Source organism: Jaculus jaculus, chromosome 2 (assembly GCF_020740685.1).
Source record: "Jaculus jaculus isolate mJacJac1 chromosome 2, mJacJac1.mat.Y.cur, whole genome shotgun sequence".
NCBI lineage: Eukaryota > Metazoa > Chordata > Mammalia > Rodentia > Dipodidae > Jaculus > Jaculus jaculus.
Genome location: NC_059103.1, coordinates 149655883 through 149665255, shown reverse-complemented (window position 1 = coordinate 149665255; position 9373 = coordinate 149655883). Strand labels below are relative to the sequence as shown.

Genomic DNA, 9373 nt, shown 5'->3' with positions numbered 1-9373 from the left:
ATTTTTTATTTAATGTCTAGTAGATTTTGCTTTACAAAATTTGGTGTTCCTGTGTTTAGTACATACATGTTTATGATTATAATATCCTCTGGTTAAATTGTGCCCTTGATACGTATAAAGTAGCTTTCTTTATCTGTTAGATTGCCTTTTATTTATACTCTGTTTTGTCAGACTAGCCCCACACTTATTTTCTTCCTATTTCAATTTGTTTGTATTATCTTTTCACATATTTTACCCTAAGATGGTATCTATCTTTTTACTTTTAAGTTGGGTTTCTTGAAGACAGCATATGGATTGCTCATTTTTTTTTTTTTTTTGTTGTTGTTGTTTTTTTTTACCCAAACTGCTAGCCTGTGTTATTTGATTGGAAAGTCAAGTCCATTAATATTTGGGGTAATAATTGAGAAGTGTCACTTAATTGTTTTCAAGTTGAAGACTACGGTGTTTTCTTGATCTTCCATTTGATTTCACATCTATTCTAGATTTGATTATAGCTTTTTCCCTCATATCGCCTCTTGAATATATTTACTTTTCTCTTTGTGAAGTACTCCATCTAGTATTCTGTGTAGGACTAGCTTAGTTCTTATATGTGCATACAGCAGTCTTTTGTCATGGAAACTTTCTCTTTCATCTTCTATTACATGATACAATTTTGCTGGGTAATTTGAGATTGCAGGCACATTCTTTCAAAATTTGAAATACTTCATTCCAAACTCACCTGGCTTTTAGAGTTTCCACTGAAAAATAGGATATAATTCTGATGGGCTTACCTTTGTAAGTGATGAGCTCTTTTTATTTTCCAGCTTTCAATACTTTTTCGGTTTTCTATGTTTACAATTTTAAGTGTAATGTGAGATGGGGAATTTTTTTCCTCTGGTCTTGTCTATTTGGCGTGTATCACAGTGCTGTACTTAGATGGGCTACTCTTTCATAAGATTCAGAAAATTTCTCTTCCGCACCCTCTCAGATATTTTAAAAAATGCCCTTCTGGCAAAGAGCCCGTCCCCCCAGATAGAGGGTAACTTTGCCATGGCCCCTCGGGGCCCTGACCAAGAGGAGCGTGTGCTGCAGCAGTGGCGAGAAGGGTCCAATCAGGTGCCCTCCACTGTGAGTGAGGGTCCCCTTGCAGAAAAGGGATTAGCCAAGAGCAGCCTGGCACTCCTGATGGATAATTCTGGAGAACAGGATGTTGCTTCAGATGACAAGTGGTCCAGCAGGCATCTGACTGCCCTGCGGGCAGCAGAGAACCTGGACCAGCCTTTCCCTGAGGTTCTAGGGGAGGAACCACAGTCAGAGGTTGAGGGCCCCTTGTGGGCAGCTGATCCTATACAGACAGAGTCCCAGTATGCACCCTGTGCTGTTCTTCCATTGAGCACAATGGCTGCACAGCAGTGGGAAGCGGATCCTGCAGTGGTGCCCTGGAACATGGCACTGGAGCCCGTGCCTCACAAACTCCCATGAGACCCTTTGAAGGCCTTAAGCAGCCTCCCCCAGTGGAAATACCCTATTAAGAAATCTTGTGGCGAGAATGGGAGGATTTCTCCATCCAGCCAGATGCTCAAGGCCTGGAGGCAGGGGATGGCCCTCAGTTCCAGTTTACTCTGATGTCTTACATCCCGGCTCAGGATCTGATGCAGCAGAGCTCCGAGCTCTATCTGCATTGCCATCCGGACATCCTCAACTGGAACTATCGCTTTGCCAAACTCATTCAGGATTTCCAGCACTGGGACCCTGATATCCAGTGTCTCCAGGAAGTCCAGGAAGACCATTACTGGGAGCAGCTGGAGCCCTCTCTGCGGATGATGGGCTTTACGTGTTTTACAAGAGGAGGACTGGTTGTAAAACGGATGGCTGTGCTGTCTGCTACAAGCCCACCAGACTCTGTCTGCTTTGTGCCAGCCCAGTGGATTACTTCCGGCCAGGCTTGGCGCTCCTCAACAGGGACAATGTGGGCTTAGTGTTGTTGCTGCAGCCACCAGTTCCAGAAGGCCTGGGGCAAGTCTCAGTGGCTCCACTGTGTGTGGCAAATACTCATGTCCTGTACAACCCATGCCAGGGTGATGTCAAGCTGGCCCAAATGGCAATTCTCCTGGCTGAGGTAGATAAAGTGGCCAGGTTGTCAGATGGGAGCCACTGCCCTATCATCTTGTGTGGGGACCTGAATTCCATGCCTGACTCACCTCTCTACAACTCCATCAGCGATGGAAAGCTCCAGTATGATGGGATGCCAGACTGGAAGGTGTCTGGACAGGAAGACTGCTCCCATCAGCTTTAGCAGAGGAAGCTGCAGGCCCCACTGTGGCCCAGCTCCTTGGGCATCACTGACAGTTGTCAGTATGCCCCATCCTGTCATCCTAAGAGATTAGAGAGACGAAAGTACGGCCGAGATTTCCTGTTACATTTCCAATTTTGCAGCATCGCTTGTCAGCAACCAGTAGGATTGGTTCTCATGGAAGGAGTGACAGACTCTAAGCCAGATAGACTTGCTAATTGGGCCGAGTGTGTTCTTGAGGAAGACACATCTGAACTTGAGCCTGTCTTCCCCAGACCTATAGGCACTATCCAGCACTGTCTCCACCTGGCCTCAGTGTATACACACTTCCTGCCCCAGCATGGCCGCCCAGAGGTCACCATAATGCCCTTAGGTCTTTGGATGACAGGGGATTACATCGTCTTTTCAGCTGAGTCCTGTGGGAATGAGAACAGAGCTGATCACAGGTTGGATCGACATGGAACTCAAGCTCTTGGGCCACCTCTCCCTCCTCTCCAAAGAGATTCTCTGGGCTGCCAACGGCTTACCCAATCCCTTCTACTCTTCAGACCATCTCTGCCTGTTAGCCAGCTTTGGCATGGAAGTTACTGCCCCATGATGACTCCCAAGGGAAGAGGGGCCTCTCTTCTGGAAGAGCTCACTGGATTGATGACTGTGCAAATGCCCTGTGCTGTGGAAACTTACATCCCTTTCCCTTGTTCTTTCCTGCCTGTGGTTAGACTTTCTCCAAGCCTATCCATGTGCTCTGCCTATGGTCCCTGCTACACCCCAGCCTCTTCCTAATCCTGTGCCACATGCTTGGTGGCCCTGGGAGAGGCGGAAAGGTTTCTCCCTTCCATGTACCCAGCACTCCTCTTGATTTTTAATGACCAGGGTTGCTGGAGCTATTGATCTCATTGGTATTTGCTTTCAGACCATTTCTTGGTGGCACCTTCTGACTTACCTCATACCTTTCATGACCTGTTGGCCAAGTCCTCTTGCCAGGAATGCATGTATCCTCTTGGGATAACACTGGGCTAGGTGCAGGTTGAAAACATGGCTCAAAAGCCAGCAGGTGTGTTTATTTGTCCTTGTCACCATTTACATTGGGTTTCATTAGTCAAAACACACTTGTTATCTGGGCTTAGGGAGTTTGTGACCCACAGCCTGGACCATCAAATCAGGGCATGCACTATATACTATACCTCAGAGCTCCCCATAGGCCTGGGTAATTTTGGTAGGACACATTCTTTGCTCCAGAGTGCCCTGAGGGAGGCAGAAATTAAAGCCTTGTGTGGAGTTCAGTAGGTGGGATAGTGGTATGAAATTTAAAACATTTTAAGGATGGAGAGAAGAAACCTTCAGGAAACTCTTGTCTCTGACTGGACTCTGCAGAACTGGACTAGAGTTGGCATTCCTGTAGGAAAGAGCTGGAGGCTCTGTAGCTGCCTTAGGCAGGACTCAAGCCCTGAGGGGCTTACTTTTATTTGTTCTGCACACCTAAAAAGCAGTTTTCCATTCCTTTCCTCACACTACTTTTACTTCTTGTCTCCTACCTGGTCCTTTGAGTTTTCTCTCTACAGAAGCCTACTACTAGCTCAGGTCAAACCATCTCAACAAAAGGCTAGCTTTGGGCAGCATGAGTGGCTGTATTTGAGGAGTTGCTTTGTCCAGCAAACCCTCAGTCCTTAGAGCCTCTGCTCTCCGTCCCTAAACATGGGGTCTTCTAGCCACTCAGGGTCCCCTCTAGCACACACTGTGTGCCACCTGCATGCCTTACTCTAATTGTTGGGGTGTGGCCTAGGGTGTCCTTGGGCCAGCTCCTCCCCACACTTCTAATTTACAGTGGCTATTGTCCTGTTCCATCTCCACAGGGAGGAGGGCCAAGAGACTACAGTTAGGGATGGAGGGCCAGAGTTAGTGTTCTTTCATTTATTTGAATGCCAAAGACCCAGCTTTGAACACTGCTACTGTGTGGCTGGTTGTAAGCTTTCCTTGACCAGTTTCTGGATCACTTCTTTCCTGTGTGTCTATTGTAGTTGTTTTCTGGGTACTGGACATGGGTCTGTCTGAGCCCCAGGCCTGTCTGTCCACAACCCCACCATTCACTGTGTCTCTTTCTAGGCATTTCCGGAGATGGTCTCAAGATAATGTCCTGTTTGTTCCTATCTCTGTTTCCTCTGCCAGGAAATGCAGGTTCAAACTGAAAAAGATGGCAGAGGGCCAGAGCTTTTCTTTTTTGTTCCTGTTTTAGAAATGAAGTGGGGGTTTAGTTATTTGAATTGCATTCTGCAGCATACAGAACTGGGTAACATTTTTTCCAAATAAAATTTTACCTTCCCCTCATTGTTAGTCTTTTTATTAGGACCCTGGGGCTGGAGAGATGGCTTAACAGTTAAGGCACTTGCCTGCAAAGCCAAAGGACCCAGGTTCAATTCCCCAGGACCCATGAAGCCAGATGCACAAGGTGGCACATGTGTCTGGAGATGGTTTGCGGTGGCTGGATGCCCTGGCATGCCCATTCTCTTTCTACCTCCCTTTGCCTCTTCCTCTCTCTCAAATAAATAATAAAATATCTTTAAAAAGATTCAGAAAAGTTTGTCCTATAATTTCATTATAGATATTCTCCTTGTCTTTGGCTTGTAGTTTTTCTTCTTCTTATATGCTCTTGATTCAATTCTTTGGACTTTTTAAAGTGCCCCACATCTCCCTCCTGTTTTGTTCATACATTTTTTTTCTGACTTGTCATTGATTTTTAGCACCCATTCTCTTTCCACTGTCTTGTACTCAGGTCCTGATAGTCAGTTCTCCATATGATCTATTCTATTGCTTAAGCTTTTAAATGTGTGGGGTTTTTTTTTGTTTGTTTGTTTCTGTTAAGTTTTTTTTTTTTTTCAGCATCTCCATCTCTTGAGTGAAATCAATTTTCATTTCTTAGTTTGACTTTCTTATTGTCTTATGGCCTTATTGGGTTTGCTGAATATTCTCACAGTCATTGAATTTTGAAGTTATTCAAAGTTTCTTCTGAGTAATTTTCATTGGAGGCTTCCATTATGGGACTAGGCATTCTTGGTGGCTGTACCTTGCCTTTGTTTCTTGTAGTAACTTTTTTCGCATTTGGGTTTGCCCATTTGTAGATTGTCCTTTTGTAGTGCTGAGAATAAAGAATCAGTAGCTCTAGTGGAGCCTGTGTTGAGTGTCCTGATTCACCTTCATCTTGGTGTGAATGTGCTGTGAGGTCTATCCACAGGTTTGGACTAGGCACACTGAAAGCTGAGCAGCCTCCTTCTTGCCTATAAAGTATCCATGCTTGAGTAGGCTGGGAGTGTAGCCAGTTCAGATGCTCCTATTATGAGTGATGCAGGTAGGCAGACCATAAGTGAGGTCAGTTCCAAATAGGTTCAATCACCATCCAAGTTTGGGTGGGTCAGGGTTATATCTGTAGGACTGAATGCACATGGCTCTGAGGGGGTGTAGTAACCTGTGTCCAAGGTGGCCTACTTAGTGCCTAGACTGGGCTATTTAAATATTGAATAACAAAAAATATCTTCCTTTATGAGGATTACAATTATGGTGTATGCCATAATAGAAATAAACTTCAAAAATAGTTTTTAAATAAACATTGATTAATAATTTAAAATACAAATTATAGGCCAATTACATATTACCATACATTGATACAATACTAGTCTTGAGAAAATTTTCCAAACAAAACAACTTAGTGAAAAAAATAGCTATTGTTTTATGTTTGCAAATCTCTTTAATATAAATCTTAACATACAAAATCCATATAAAACTCTAGCTTTTGATATGTGCTGTGATGGCTAATTTTATCTGTCAGCTTAACTGAATTAAGAATCCACAAGGACGGCCGGGCGTGGTGGCCCACGCCTTTAATCCCAGCACTCGGGAGGCAGAGGTAGGAGGATTGCCATGAGTTCGAGGCCACCCTGAGACTCCATAGTGAATTCCAGGTCAGCCTGGACTAGAGTGAGACCCTACCTCAAAAAACCAAAAAAAAAAAAAAAAAAAAAAAAAGGAAAACCCATTCTGAATGTGGGTGTTGCAGTCAATTCATGTTGCTGCGTTGAACCTCCAGACCAGACTCAGTTATGAAAGGAAGGGAATTTATTGAAGCATAAAGGTACAGGGGAAATTCCATAACAGAAGAAGCTGGCCTGCTTTCACTGGTCCACACACAGAGAGAAAAGCAAGCACCACCAGCACAAGCATGCACACTCCAGGGACCGCAAGCAGAACTCAGGCATTTTGCATATCTTAGGCTGGACTTCAGATCAGCCCCCAGTAAGACCTCATACCTCTAAGTTACAAGCTTGAATAAAACTCCTGAATTTATTGAGGGACATCCATTCAAACCACCACAGTGGGTAACACATTTCCAGGGCCTGGGATATGTACTGAATAAAAAGAAGAAAGTGAACTGAGCAACCAGTATTCATTGTTCACTGTTTCTGACTGCAGCAATGTGACTAGCTATCTTATGCTCCTTCTACCATCCTTCAATGATGGGCTGAATCTTTAAGTCACAAACCATAATAAACGCTTACTTCCTTAAGCTTCTTGTGTCATAACTTTTATTATAGGTATGAGAAAAGTAACTAATACTTTTGACTTGCATTGACCATTTCAAGATTGGCTGTGGGTTAAAATGCCAGCAGGCATCTGGAAGACAAGATAATAGGGAGGGTGGGGAGGGAGGGGAGGAGAAAAGAGGGGGTGGGGGACACAAATCTGGACCCAAACAGCAATGGTACCATAAAATTCTACATCCTAAAAGGCAGACCAAATGGCTGAAACTTCACCAGGCCCTTAGAGGGAACACCTGAGCCATCAGCCATTGGAGAGGTTATGATGAAGACTGACCTTAATCTCCTACAGCTTCTCCCTCCCTCCCCCCCTCTCTCCCTCTCCCTGTCTCTGTCTCTGTCTCTGTCTCTCTCTCTCTCCCTTTTCTCTGTAACTCTTTTATATTACTTATCCTTTTCTTCCTTCTCTTAGTGGGTACTGACCTATAACTCCCAGTACCAGCAGGTGACTATCATCCACAATGAACGTTTTTTATTAAACTTTTTGGCTCATTTTTGTTTATTTGAGAGTGACAGAGACAGAAAGAGACAGATAGGTAGATAGATAGATAGATAGATAGATAGATAGATAGATAGATGATATAGATAGAGAGAGAGAGACAGACAGAGAGAGAGAGAGAGAGAGAGAGAGAGAGAGAGAGAGAGAGAGAGAATGGCTGAGCCAGGGCTTCCAGCCACTGCAAACGAACTTCAGACTCATGTGCCCCCTTGTCCATCAGGCTAATGTGGGTCCTGGAGAATCGAGCCTTGAACTGGGGTCCTTAGGCTTCACAGGCAAGCGCTTAACTACTAAGCAATCTCTCCAGGCCCACAATGAGCTTTGGTCAGAGAAACCTACAAGGTTTCCGAAAAGAAAGACAGATTTCTGTCAGAACACTTGATGGGTGGGTACCAAAGGTTAGTGGTAAGACCCTACTGCTGAAGACACCATCTGTGGTTGACATGTAACATGGAGTGACATGGCTGGAAGCTATAAGAGTCAGTCCCCAGACAATCAGCACCTCTACTGCCAGAAGGTGCTACATGGGTGACTGGGGGAAGATGACCATTATCTGTCTAAGCAACTCAAGGTCCTTACTTAGCAGAAAATCACCTGATGTGAAGCTTACACAAGTGCAATAGTGGTGTACAGCCATGGTGGGAAACCAACTGCTCTTGATTTGGCTAACTGATCTGCTCAGTGGAACATAACTCATAGCTGGAGCTTGGAAACAAGTCAGAACCATGTACAAAAACGAGCCTGCTATCCATTATCAAGCTCCCACCAATCGTGGGTTACAAGAGGGCCTATACCTATTAAATTCTCTCTTAAAAATAAGGGTTATCCCATTTATCTGGTGCTAACTTTTCTGTTTCATATAGACATAGATCCTAAGGAGAGAACCACCCCATCATACCTCAAAAGGACCCCAGCTGAAAGTAAGAATAATTGGTGAAACAAGCAAGGGTGCTGTTTTCTTGGTGAACTGGGTACCAGCACAAGGGTGAAGGAGATCAGCACAGAGAGCAATCAACTCCTACCAAATCAGATAGGCAGAGACACAGAGGCTCCCAACACCACATAACTGCAGCAGACCTAAAATGAACCCAACATGGCTCAAGGAAATTTGGGGGAAGAGGGCGTGGGAAGAATGTCAGACCCACATGTTGGGTCATAATACATAGAGGTATTTCCTCCTACCCATAAATGTGGGCCAACTCCACAATACATGACTCATATACCATAGAAAGGAGGGGTCAGGGAGTAGGGGAGTATAGGGAAGAGGCTAACAATTGTACCAACTTGACTGTATTCACAGATACAAAACTAATTAATAAAATAAATAATAATAATAATAATAATAATAATAATAATAATAATAATAAATGCACTAAGAAAGCCCTCTTAAAGATATGAGGTTGGAGATAGTAGAAATATCTTCATAGATCTTAGTGCAACTAGAGGCTCTTCTTTTATATTAAATAAACTTATAGGAACATGTACTATTTTTTCTATTTTTAAATATTTATGCATTTATTTATGAGCAGAGAGTGACCCAGAAAAGAGAGACTGACAGAATGAATGCACTAGGACCTCCACCTGCTGCAAATAAACTTCAGATGCATGCACCCCATTGTTTATCTGGCTTTATATGGGTACTGGGGAATTGAACTCATGTCATTAGGCTTTGCAAACAAGTGCCTTAACCACTAAGCCATCTCTCCAGTACCTGTACTAATTTCTTAATAGTTTATTGCAATGTGAAAATTGAGTCCATATCATTTAACTTTTGTATTGCTGCCTTAAAATGAATTGTTCTGTTTGAAGCTATCTTTTATCCATGTGTGAGTTTGTAATATCATGCATTAATAATTTTGAAAAGTTCATCCACTTGGTAATGGAAATCTTCCAAATATTGATGTATTTCATCATACAGTATAAAAAATTACATTTGTTAATTGCACCGATGATCTCAACAAAGCATCTTCGGTATTGAGAATCTGTCAAGCTAAATGATGGTGGACATAAATTTTA

The 9373-nt window shown here is 43.5% G+C and overlaps 1 pseudogene; it reads left to right on the top strand.

Annotated features, from left to right (window-relative positions):
• Positions 1 to 915: 915 nt before the first annotated feature.
• Positions 916 to 2870, top strand: LOC101606857 (annotated as a pseudogene).
• The last annotated feature ends 6503 nt before the right edge of the window (positions 2871 to 9373 follow it).